At 47.0% G+C, this 11,276-nt stretch overlaps 1 long non-coding RNA gene across 1 annotated transcript; it reads left to right on the top strand.

The window, feature by feature from the left end:
• Window positions 1–3,389: 3,389 nt before the first annotated feature.
• On the top strand, window positions 3,390–10,780 carry LOC139033018 (uncharacterized). The gene is made up of 2 exons (XR_011485639.1): window positions 3,390–3,490; window positions 10,425–10,780. It is a non-coding gene; the product is annotated as an uncharacterized lncRNA (long non-coding RNA).
• Window positions 10,781–11,276: the final 496 nt, after the last annotated feature.

Below are 11,276 nucleotides of genomic sequence, written 5' to 3'. Positions count from 1 at the left end.
GGTTATGAGGGATTTGCAAAAGAAGAGGCAGACAGTCACTGGGGAAGGAGGAGTTTGGGGCTTGTCTGCCCTGATTTTCATCCCTGCTCCATTTTCCCAATGAAAGCAGGGATTTCTGTCCCCATTTAGCCTAGATCAGAAGTATCATGGCATCAGTGCCTGGTGGGTCTTATCTTTGACTAGTTCATCCTAAAGATCAGTCCTGGGTGTTCATTGGAGGGACTGATGCTGAAGCTGAAACTCCAATACTTTGGCCACCTGATGTGGAGAGCCGACTCATTTGAAAAGACCCTGATGCTGGAAAAGATTGAGGGCAGGAGGAGAAGGGGACGACAGAGGATGAGATGGTTGGATGGCATCACCGACCCGATTGACATGGGTTTGGGTGGACTCCGGGAGTTTGGTGATGGACAGGGAGGCCTGGCGTGCTGTGGTTCATGGGGTCGCAAAGAGTCGGACATGACTGAGCAACTGAACTGAACTGAACTGAATCTTGTTATAATGAGAGCACAATGAGCCAAAGGTGCCTGCTGGACTCCGGTGGTTCCCGCCTTTCCCCTCCTTTCTTCGTCTGTTTCCTGTTGTTGTTCAGCCGCTCAGCAGTGCCCCACTCTTTGCAACTCCATGGACGGCAGCACGCCAGGCCTCCCTGTCACCACCTCCCGGAGCTCGCTCAGACTCATGTCCATTGAGTCGGTGATACCATCCAACCATCTCATCCTCAGTCGTCCCCTTCTCCTCCCACCTTCAATCTTTCCCAGCATCAGGGTCTTTTCCAGTGAGTCAGTTCTTCACATCAGGTGGCCAAAGTATTGGAGTTTCAGCTTCAGCATCAGTTCTTCCAGCAAATATTCAGGACTGATCTCCTTTAGGACTGACTGGTTTGATCTCCTTGCAGTCCAAGTGACTCTCAAGAGTTTTCCAACACCACAGTTCAGAAGTGTCACTTTGGTACTCAGCCTTCTTTATGGTCCAGTTCTCACATCCATACATGACCACTGGAAAAACCATAGCTTTGACTAGACAGACTTGTCATCGAAGTAATGTCTCTGTTTTTTAATATGCTGTCTAGGTTGGTCATGGTTTCTCTTCCAAGGAGCAAGCGTCTTTTAATTTCATGGCTGCAGTCACCATCCGCAGTGGCTTTGGAGCCCAAGAAATCAATTCTGTCCTTGTTTCCATTGTTTCCCCATCTATTCGTCATGAAGTAATGGGAGCAGATGTCATGATTTTCTGAATGTTGAGTTTTAAACCAATTTTTTCACTCTCCTCTTTAACCCTCATCAAGAGGCTCTTTAGTTCTGGTTTTCTGCCCTAAGAATGGTATCATCCGCATAACTGAGGTTATTGATATTTCTCCCTCAATTTCTCTTTGTCTGCTACTCAGAGGCTTATCACCCTGTGTCCTGTTGGTCTGAAGGTTCTTGCTTTCCTTTGTCTGCCCAAGGACCCCTGCTGTTTACAAGAGGGGTGATTTCCTGCCACCTGGTCCCTGGCCTAGTTCTCTGCTCTTACCTAGCTGCCTACCTTGCATGGGGCTCCAAGTCCCTGTCTCTCATTTTGCCTTCGTGGGTTTTTGTTCTGGTTCTTCGTGAGAGACCTCCAAATCGTACACGTTTTCAGGCCTAAACCTGGATCTGGACCTGGGAGGTCGTCTTGTTCAATTTTGTTGTTTTTCAGTTTTTCAGTCACTAAGTTGCATCCAGCTCTTTGCCACCCCATGGACCGTAGCACACCAGGCTTCTCTGTCCTTCACTGTCTCCCAGAGTTTGCTCAGACCCTTGTCCATTGAGTTGGTGATGCCGTCTAACTGTCGACCCCTTCTCCTCCTGCCATCAGTCTCCCCCAGCATCAGGGTCTTTTCCAATGTGTTGACTCTCCGCCTCAGGTGGCCAAAGTATTGGAGCTTCAGCTTCAGCGTCAGTCCTTCCTATGGATATGCAGGCTTGATTTCCTTTAGGATTGGCTGGGTCAACTAAAAAATATAGTCACAACCTGAAAGTAGAGTTAATTTATTTGGTGAGAATGTCTAGGACTCTGAGCCCAGGAGACAACAACTCAGTAGCTCTGAGAAAACTGCTCCAAGGTGGCAGGACGGGAAGTCAGGCTATATACAAGTTTGCAATAAAGGGAGCACGCAGTCTGAACATCAAAGATCAGGTATCCAGTTAAGGAATGTAGCACTCTACCTAAGGGAAAATGCAACCCTCTAGGCTCACTGAATTCATTCCTTCCATCTGGGCCTCAGGTATCTGGGGCCAATCCTGATTCTTTGTTCTCCTTACTTCTTGCAATCCCAGCGCCTCAACAATCATGGTGGGGGACGGCAGCACCCACTGGATCTCAGTTTGGGAGCCCTCATTCACATTTGGAGGCAGAAATCGCTGATGGCTGACATTTCTGGTTTATTAATATGGCAGGAGATATTTTCATTTCACAGCTGGTTTTGTTGCAGGAAGGGGGACCCATTCCAGGGCCCGAAACTGGGCTCTTGTCTAACACTCGGAAGTGAATTGTCCGAGGAGACACATGTGCTGACAAAGCAAGAGATTTTATTGGAAAAGGGCACCCGGGTGGAGAGCAGGAGGGTAAGGGAACCCAGGAGAACCGCTCTGCGGCGTGGCTCACAGTCTTGGGTTTTATGGTGATGGGATTAGTTTCCGGGTGGTCTTTGGCCAATCGTTCTAATTCAGAGTCTTTGCTGGTGGCGCGCGCATCACTCAGCCAAGATGGATGCTAGCGAGAGGGATTCTGGGAAATGGACGGACTCGCGGTGTCTCCTTTCGACAGTTCCCGAACTCTTCCGGTTGGTGCTGGCTTGTTAGTTCCGTATTCCTTACAGGGATCTCCTGTCATAGAACAACTCGTGGGAAGGGTTACTATGGTGCCTGGCCGGGTGGGGGTCTCAGTCAGTGTGCTTCCCCCAACAGTTCGATCTCCCTGCAGCCCAGGGCACTCTCAGGAGTCCCCTCCAGCGCCGCAGTTCTAAAGCATCGGTTCTCCGGCACTCAGCCTTCTTTGTGGTCCAGCTCTCGCGTCCGTGAGAAAGCTGTGGAAAGACCAGAGCTTTGGCTAGGCAGACCTTTGTCTGCAAAGTGATTTCTTTGCTTTTTTAATACACTGTCTAGGTTTGTCATGGCTTTTCTTCCAAAGAGCAAACTTTTTTAAATTTCATGGCTGCAGTCACCATCTGCAGTGATTTTGGAGCCCAAGAAAATAAAATATGTTCCTGTTTCCACTTTTTCCCCATCTATTTGCCATGAAGTGATGGGAATGGATGGCATGATCTTAGTTTTTTGAATAATGAGTTTTAAACCAGCTTTTGCACTCTCTCCTTTCACTTTCATGACGAGGTTCTTTAGTTTCACTTCGCTTTCTGCTGTTATAATGGTATCCTCTGCGTATCTGAAGCTGTTGATATTTCTCCCAGCAATCTTGATTTCAGCTTGCACTTCATCCAGCCCAGCATTTCACATGATGTACACTGCATGTAAGTTAAATAATCAGAGTGACAATATACAGCCTTGATATACTCTTTTCCTAATTTTGAAACACTCTACTGTTTCATATTCAGTTCTAACTGTTGCTTCTTGTCCTGCATACAGGTTTCTCAGGAGACAGGTAAGATGATCTGGTATTTCCATCTTTTTAAGAATTTTCCACAGTTTGTTGTGACCCATGGTCAAAAACTTTAGCATAGTCAATGAAGCAAAGAAGTAAATGTTCTTCTGGAATTATCTTGCTTTTTTTTCTATGATACAACAAATGTTGTCAATTTGATCTCTGGTTCCTCTGCCTATTCTAAATCCAGTTTCTACATCTGGAAGTTCTCAGTTCACATACTACTAAAGCCTAGCTTGAAGGATTCTGAGGAACACCTTGCTAGCATGTGAGATGAACACAATTGTGCAGTAGTTTGAACACTCTTTGGCATTGCCTTTCTTTGGGATTGGAATGAAAACTGACCTTTTCCAGTCCTGTGGCCACTGCTGAGTTTTCCAAATTTGCCAGCATATTGAGTGAAGCACTTTCACAGCATCATCTTTTAAGATTTGAAATAGCTCAGCTGGAATTCCATCACCTCCACTAGCTTTATTCATAGTGATGCTTCTTACGGCCCACTTGACTTAGCATTCCAGGATGTCTGGCTCTGAGTGACCATACCATCGTGGTTAGCCGGGACATTAAAATCTTTTTTGTATAATTCTTCTGTGTATTCTTGCCACTTCTTTTTCTAATCTCTTCTGCTTGATTAGGCTCTTGCTGTTTCTGTCCTTTATGTGCCCATGAAGTGCTCCCATCTTTGCATGAAATGTTCCCTTGGTGTCTCCAATTTTCTTGAAGAGATCTCTAGTCTTTCCCATTCTATTGTTTTCCCCTATTTCTTTGCTTTGTTGACTTAAGAAGACTTTCTAATCTGTCCTTGCTGTTCTCTGGAACTCTGAATTCTGATGGGTATAATTTCCCTTTTCGCTTTTGCCTTTTACTTCTTTTCTCAGCTATTTGTAAGGCCTCCTCAGACAATCACTTTGCCTTCTTGCACTTCTTTTTCTTTGGCATGGTTTTGGTCATCACCTCCTGTACAATGTTATGAACCTCTGTCCATAGTTCTTCAGGCACATTCTCTACTGTATCTAATCCCTTGAATCTATTTGTCACTTCCACTATATGCTCATAAGGGATTTCATTTAGGTCATATCTGAAAGTGGTTTTCCCTACTTTCTTCAATTTAAGCCTGAATTTTGCAATAAGGGGCTGATGATCTGAGCCACAGCCACTGGTCTTGTTTTTGCTGACTGTATAGAGCTTCTCCGTTTTCGTCTGCAAAGAATATAATTAATCTGATTTCAGTGTTGACCATCTGGTGATGTCCACGTGTAAAGTTGTCTGGGAAGCCCAAATCAACTATATTTTAATTTTTTAAAAAAGTGAAGATAAAATAGGGTAGGGGCAGCTGAGGTCAAGGCCAAACTGCGGCTGTGGAAGCTGGCGAGCTGACACGGGGCAAGTGGGGCTGGCTGTCGCCTCAGGAGGTGGGGGGAACCCCAGAGGTAAGTTCCCCGGCTCCCACAGTGCCGTGTAAAAGAGTACAAGTCTTGTGGTTTAAGAGATGTCGTTTGCTTGTGCAGCAGTGTGTCCGCACGAGGCAGGGGACGAGATGGTCACGCTGTCTCAGTGAACAGGTCATCCTGAAGTCCGCGCTCTGGCCTCCAACACTAAGGGCCTCTTATTGCAGAGCTTCACTAATGTAACTCCTTCCACTGCCCTCTTCCCGCCTGGGAACACCGCAGGGTACACTGCGAACAGCTCCCAAAGCTCAGGGCTTCACTGACTATGTCCATGTCCACAAGAGCCCATCTCTGCCGAGCCCCACGCTGCTGTGGATCGGGTGATTTTCACTCTGGGACCCAGGCTGCAGGAAGAGTCAGTGCTGGCCTCTGCGCTTCAACCAGCAGGAGCAGGGCCACATCCCGGCTCTGGCCGCTCGGTGTCTGACCGCTGTTCCTCTATGCAAATGCTCTAGACCGAAGCCAGTCCCATGGCCCAGTCCACGACAGCGAGGGAGGAAATACACAGCTCCCACAGGGGAGGGCGTTAGGGCACAGAGCAAAGGGAGAACATGGGAGAAAGTCAGCAAATAACTGCGGCAAGGTTGCCACCGTCAGTGGGGAGGCAGAAGGAAGGCCTGGAGAAGCCGGGCGGACAGGTGGAGGGGCAGGAGGGGCGGGCCGCCTCGGTGGGGGCCCTGTGGGCGTTCCACTGGGCCCAGCCTCTGCTGGTGGGGAGTTGTCAGAGGCAAAGCGACAAGCGCCAGCGCTCAGCTGCAGAAGCAATCTGCCAGGTGTTGGAGGGCACGTTGTAGACCGTGTGACCCTCGAGGCCTGCACTGGCTTTTCCAGGAGCAGACCTGGGGCGCTGGAGGGCCCGTGGCGGCCAGAAACATCCCGGGGTTCCTGCTAGGTGGGGCAGAGGTCACCTTTACCGGGGTGGTCAAATCATGCCCCCACCCCAGTCCAGGCCAGGGGAGGCTCAGGTGAAGGGGAGGTAGGGGGCAGCTAGCAGGGAGAGGGGTGCTCCAGGGCAGGCGTGTCCAGAGGTTGGGAGCCGGCCTGCCTGAGGGCGAGTTCAGACTCTCCACTTATGACCTGTGTGACCTTGATTAGCTAACTGGCTTCCAGAAGCCTCAGCTTCCTCATTTGTGAAATAGGAAAGGAACCTGTTCTAGCAACCTGGCACGATGATTTAAAAAGTGTCGCCAGCAGTTAGCATGAGCCCACTGTGCCGGGCGTGTATCAGGAGCTCGGTGCTGCTTTATCTTTCACGACAGAGCCTGTGGACTCTCACCCTGGAGGGAAGGACCCCAAGGGCTCCTGGGGGGCTTGGCAATCCTGCCTGGGTCCTGAGCTTGGCGCTGGTGGGCATGGTTTTAGACCCTGTGTGTTAAAGCCGTGTCCCCAGGCTCTGTTGTAACCTTTTGGGAGTCTCAGACTCTAAATAGCTCTGTCACACTTTGGGGATGCTTCCCTAAAAAAGTCCTTTACCTCTGAAATTATTGACACTTTCAGAAAGCTTGGGCACTCTGGGTGTTTTCCCTCGGACCTCTCTCCTATTCTCACAGGACCGATACGTGAGGCCAGCCCGGCTACTGTGGCTCCTGTTTGGTGGAAATGCTTTATTCTGAGCTGTGGTTATGACGAAACAGGAACAGGAAGGGAACGGAAAAAGATTGGCCACGTGTCTTCGTGGTGTCATTTTTCCTGAAGATTCACTCTGATGCTTGGAGCCGAAGCGAAGAAATTTTTGGAAGTGAGAATAAGACTAAATCAAGTCAAACAACATAATATTCTCAATGTGAAATGCAGGGATGTATCACTTCCTGCCTAAAATAGAGAGAAAAGAGTGAGCTCACTGGCACACACATCACACCTGTGCACAGATCCCCCCCCACAGACACACGCCTGGGTGGATCTTAGAAGAGACGTTGCATGTTTCTAAAAGGTATTTATCTTTTTTTAAAAAAGGGAGGGGGAACTGAATGAAGGTTGCCAAAAGATAAATAAGATAAATTGTTTATGTAGTCTTCTAGTCTAGTCTTAAGATAAATGAGTAGTAAGGCTGTAGTGTACAACATGGTCAATGTAGTGAACACTGGTTTTTGCTACATATATATACATATATATATATGAAAGTTAAGAGGCTAATGCTGAGTTCTCATAACAGGAATAACAGGTTTTTCTCTTTCTTTAACTTTGTACCTATGTGAGTTTATGGGTCTTCACCAAACTTACTATGATAATCACATCAGGATGTTACAGGAGTCAAATCATTATGCTGTATGCCTTAAATGTACTCAGCACTATTGTCAATTATATCTCAATAAAACTGCAAGAAAAAACAAAAATTAAGCAAACTTCAGAAGTTTTATGGCATAACAGAGCTATTTCCCTTTATTTTTTTTTTAACTTTTAAAATTTTTTGCTATTTCCCTTTAGATAAGCATTTGTGCCATATAAATGATAGTTGAATATTCTTTTAACAGTTAATGTAGAGGACTTTCTATTAGCATTTAGTCTGGATCAACAGTGTTCTGTGCTAAGCTGCTTCAGTCGTGTCCGATTCTTTGCAACCCAATGCTCTGGAGGCCGCCAGGCTCCTCTGTCCATGGGATTCTCCAGGCAAGAATACTGGAGTGGGCTGCCATGCCCTCCTCCAGGGGATCTTCCCAACCCAGGGATCAAACCCTTGTCTCTTACATCTCTTGCATTGACAGGCAGGCTCTTTACCACTAGCACCACCTGAGAAGCTAATATAACACAAAGAACTAATGCTTGAACATGCCAGAAAGAGCTCTGAAGTCAGCCATCAAGTGGCCCTAAGGCTACTGTGTGACCTCAAACAAGTGCAGCTGAGGTTTTGAGCTGTGCCCGGGCAAGGGCCAGGCACCCCACCTCCATCCCTCCTCTGAGCGACGTGGGCCGTGGGGGCCCGAGGCGTTCTATAGAAGGTTGCCACACAGACAAAAGCCTGTGCAAGCTTGTGCTTGCTGTGACTACAAACCCCAGATAATAACTTTCCCTTAGGTAGAAGCACTGACAAGTCAATTTCAAGGAGAAAAGAAATCTCGACTTATTCACATGGCATTCCTTTTTCCCCCAGGGTAAGTGAGAAGCGTGGGCCTCCTGCGGGCCTTGTTTCTTAGCTCTGCCCACTGAAACATCCTGACAAGCACCTCAGAGTAGTCAGATAATTGAGGAGGAATATTCTCCTTTGTAGAATGCCAGGAGAGAAATGAAGAGAGAATAATCATATTGCAATATTATTATTTTGCAACTCCAACTGAAACAACAAATCCAAGCAGTGATCATCAACAGAAGCTAAAACAACAGGGCAGTGGAGAGGGAAGCTTATAGTGGACGGATCCCTCTGAGGTCGTCAGGAGCCACGGTCAGTACTAACAAGGCATGGAGTCAAGCAGAGGAGACGTCCTGATTTGAAGCGAAGGGAACCCGCCTCACCACCTAATATGCCCCACACTAGCATTTCTGTGTGCTTTACTTTTAGGTTAAGTAGCATTAGTATCAGTCACTCAGTCCTGTCTGACATTTTGCGACCCCATTTTGCTACAGTCTGGTGGCCTACAGCCCGCCAGAATACCTGTAGGTTATTTGGTGTTATAAACTCAGGTTTTCTTTATGCAGCTTCCCTTTTATCATTAAAAAAAAAAGTCCCTTTTTGTACCATAATATGTTTGCCTCAAATTCCACATCCAGTTCAGTTCAGTTCAGTTCAGTCACTCAGTCGTGTCCATGAATTTCCACCCCATGAATCGCAGAACGCCAGGCCTCCCTGTCCATCACAAACTCCCGGAGTTTACTCAAACCCATGTCCATCGAGTTGGTGATGCCATCCAGCCATCTCATCCCCTGTCGTCCCCTTCTCCTCCTGCCCCCAGTCCCTCCCAGCATCAGGGCCACATTAGCAGTGTACACATCGCCTCTCCTGCCTTGTTTTGTTAAAAGGGACCCCGGTGCTTTTCACTGGAAATTTGAATCTTGAGGCCATAGTCCTGCTGCTGTTGCCACTGGGTTAGTCACTGGACCCGGCGCTTTCCAGTGCCCAGGGCTCGGAAGTAACTTTTGTTTGTCCTTTGGCTTTTGTTTGTGTTAGAGAAAATAGATCATCAGTTCGTTTTGACATTTACGAATCAAATTTAGGATGAAAGAGCTTTCTTGTTCTGTGTCTCCCTTTCATCTCCGTCAGGCATGTGTTTGTTGTTGTTTAGTTGCCAAGTCGTGTCCGACTCTTTGGAACTCCATGGACTGCAGCCCACCAGGCTCCTCAGTCCATGGGATTTTTCCAGACAAGAATACTGGAGTGGGCTGCCATTTCCTTCTTCAGGGGAATCTTCCTGGCCCAGGGATTGAACCCGGGTCTCCTGCCCTGGCAGGCAGTTATTTGGCCACAGCTTAAAAAGGGAACTTGGTCTAAATGCTGTCTTGCTTTCTTAAAATATACCTAGTCATTAAAGTACTTTGCCTCTCCCTTGGGGCTGATTTTGGCCTGGGACGCTGGTTAAATCACAAAGCAGTTTACCTGGACCAAATTCAGATGACGACTCTTAACCTGTCTCAACTTGCTTAGAGTAAACATGATTTCATCCTCAAGTGACTTTCATCACAATCTTAAAAAGGGGGAGTCCTTTGACACATCATTGCTATTAACTCTTCTTACGGGTCTGTTAACACACATCAAACACAGCAGGGGAAAAAGAGTTAAAAGGAGGCCCCAGGAACACAGTGGAGGCTGCTTCCTGCTAGACCAGGTATAGAATTAGAGCCTGGAAGAGCCCTGATCGCAAAGGCAGCCATGGTCTGTGGGCTCAGCGCGCCCAAAGTCACGCTTTTCCCGGTCCTCTTTAGCTCCTCCTGCGTTTCATTTTAGTATCTCTGCTGGGACCTGAGGCTCCTCCTGCCCTTCAGATTCTTTCTTTTCCTCAAAACATAACTCAATCCTTTTCCTGAAAGTCTACCTCCTTCATCTAATTTCTCCTGGTCCTGAATTCTACTTTCTCTTGTAGTCTAAAGCCTTTGAAAATATACTCTTGTAGACTGATTTATCCCTCTCTTCCACATAATTACAAACTCCTCGGGACAGAGCTGGATCTTACAGTCTTGAGATGTCGCTGCCGTGCTGTGACAGAAGAGACTTTTAATAGATGCTGGCTAAATTACTTTAGTCCCATTCAGCCAAGAGCACGTTGTACACAGATGTGCCCCTATATGTGCAAAAAAAACCAGAAAAGAAACCAAAAACCCTCCAAACCCATCCTATACGTACACAGCGCTTTCTGGATGAGAAAGCATCTTGCTTTCATTGGCTCACTCAGTTCTGTAACAGCCCTGACATCTCCCCTTTTCCCAAAGAGACCGAGGGAGTCCTGAGAAGCTCAGCGGGGGATGAAGGAGACGAAGCTCCCTGGTGGGTGAGCCAAGGGCGGAGCCCGGGCGGGTCCCCAGAGGCTTTTCTTCCGCCTGTGTCCTGGCAGTTCCAGAAAGTGCATCAGGAAGTTCACCTTAAACTTGGCAATAATGCAAACGGCTGACTCCAGGTCCTCCCAGCGTCCTCCAGGAACATCGCCTCGCGGACCCCCGAGGACCACGGGCCCCCGAGGACACTCTTTTCTCTGTGACAGCAGATACTAAGCTTTCTGGCCTCAGAATCCCTTATACCTTTAAAGATTATTGAGGACTTTTTAAATAAAGACCTTTGGTAAATACGAGTTATAGTTACTAATATTTACCTTATTTGAAATTAAAACTGAGGACATTAAAAAATGTGTTAACTTTTAAAATAATGGCAAACCTAGTATGTATTAACAAATATTTTTAATAAAAATTACCATGTTTTCCAAAACAAAACCAATTTAGTGAGAAAAGTGGCATTGTTTTTACATTTTGGCTAAACTCCTTCATGCCTGGCTTAGTGGAAGAAATTTGGATCCTCATAGTTTCCTGTGTATTCAGTCTGCTGTGAAAAGTTGCTTGGATAAAGAAAGTCTAGACCCACGTAGATATGTAGCTGGAAAGGAGAGGGATATTTTAACAGCCTTTTAGAAAGTGAACAAAAATTCTAAAATGCTAAAAGATGAGCTGCAATGTGGAACCTGAAGCGCGATCCATGAACTTTTTGCACTCTACTACCTCGGAATTCATTGCTCTTTCCGGAACATTGGAGGTATCTTTTGTTCACACGCAGGAGGCAGAATAATGACCCCA

The sequence above is a fragment of the Odocoileus virginianus genome, chromosome 34, assembly GCF_023699985.2.
Source record: "Odocoileus virginianus isolate 20LAN1187 ecotype Illinois chromosome 34, Ovbor_1.2, whole genome shotgun sequence".
In the NCBI taxonomy this organism is placed as follows: domain Eukaryota; kingdom Metazoa; phylum Chordata; class Mammalia; order Artiodactyla; family Cervidae; genus Odocoileus; species Odocoileus virginianus.
This window is presented reverse-complemented; position numbering and strand designations above follow the sequence as displayed.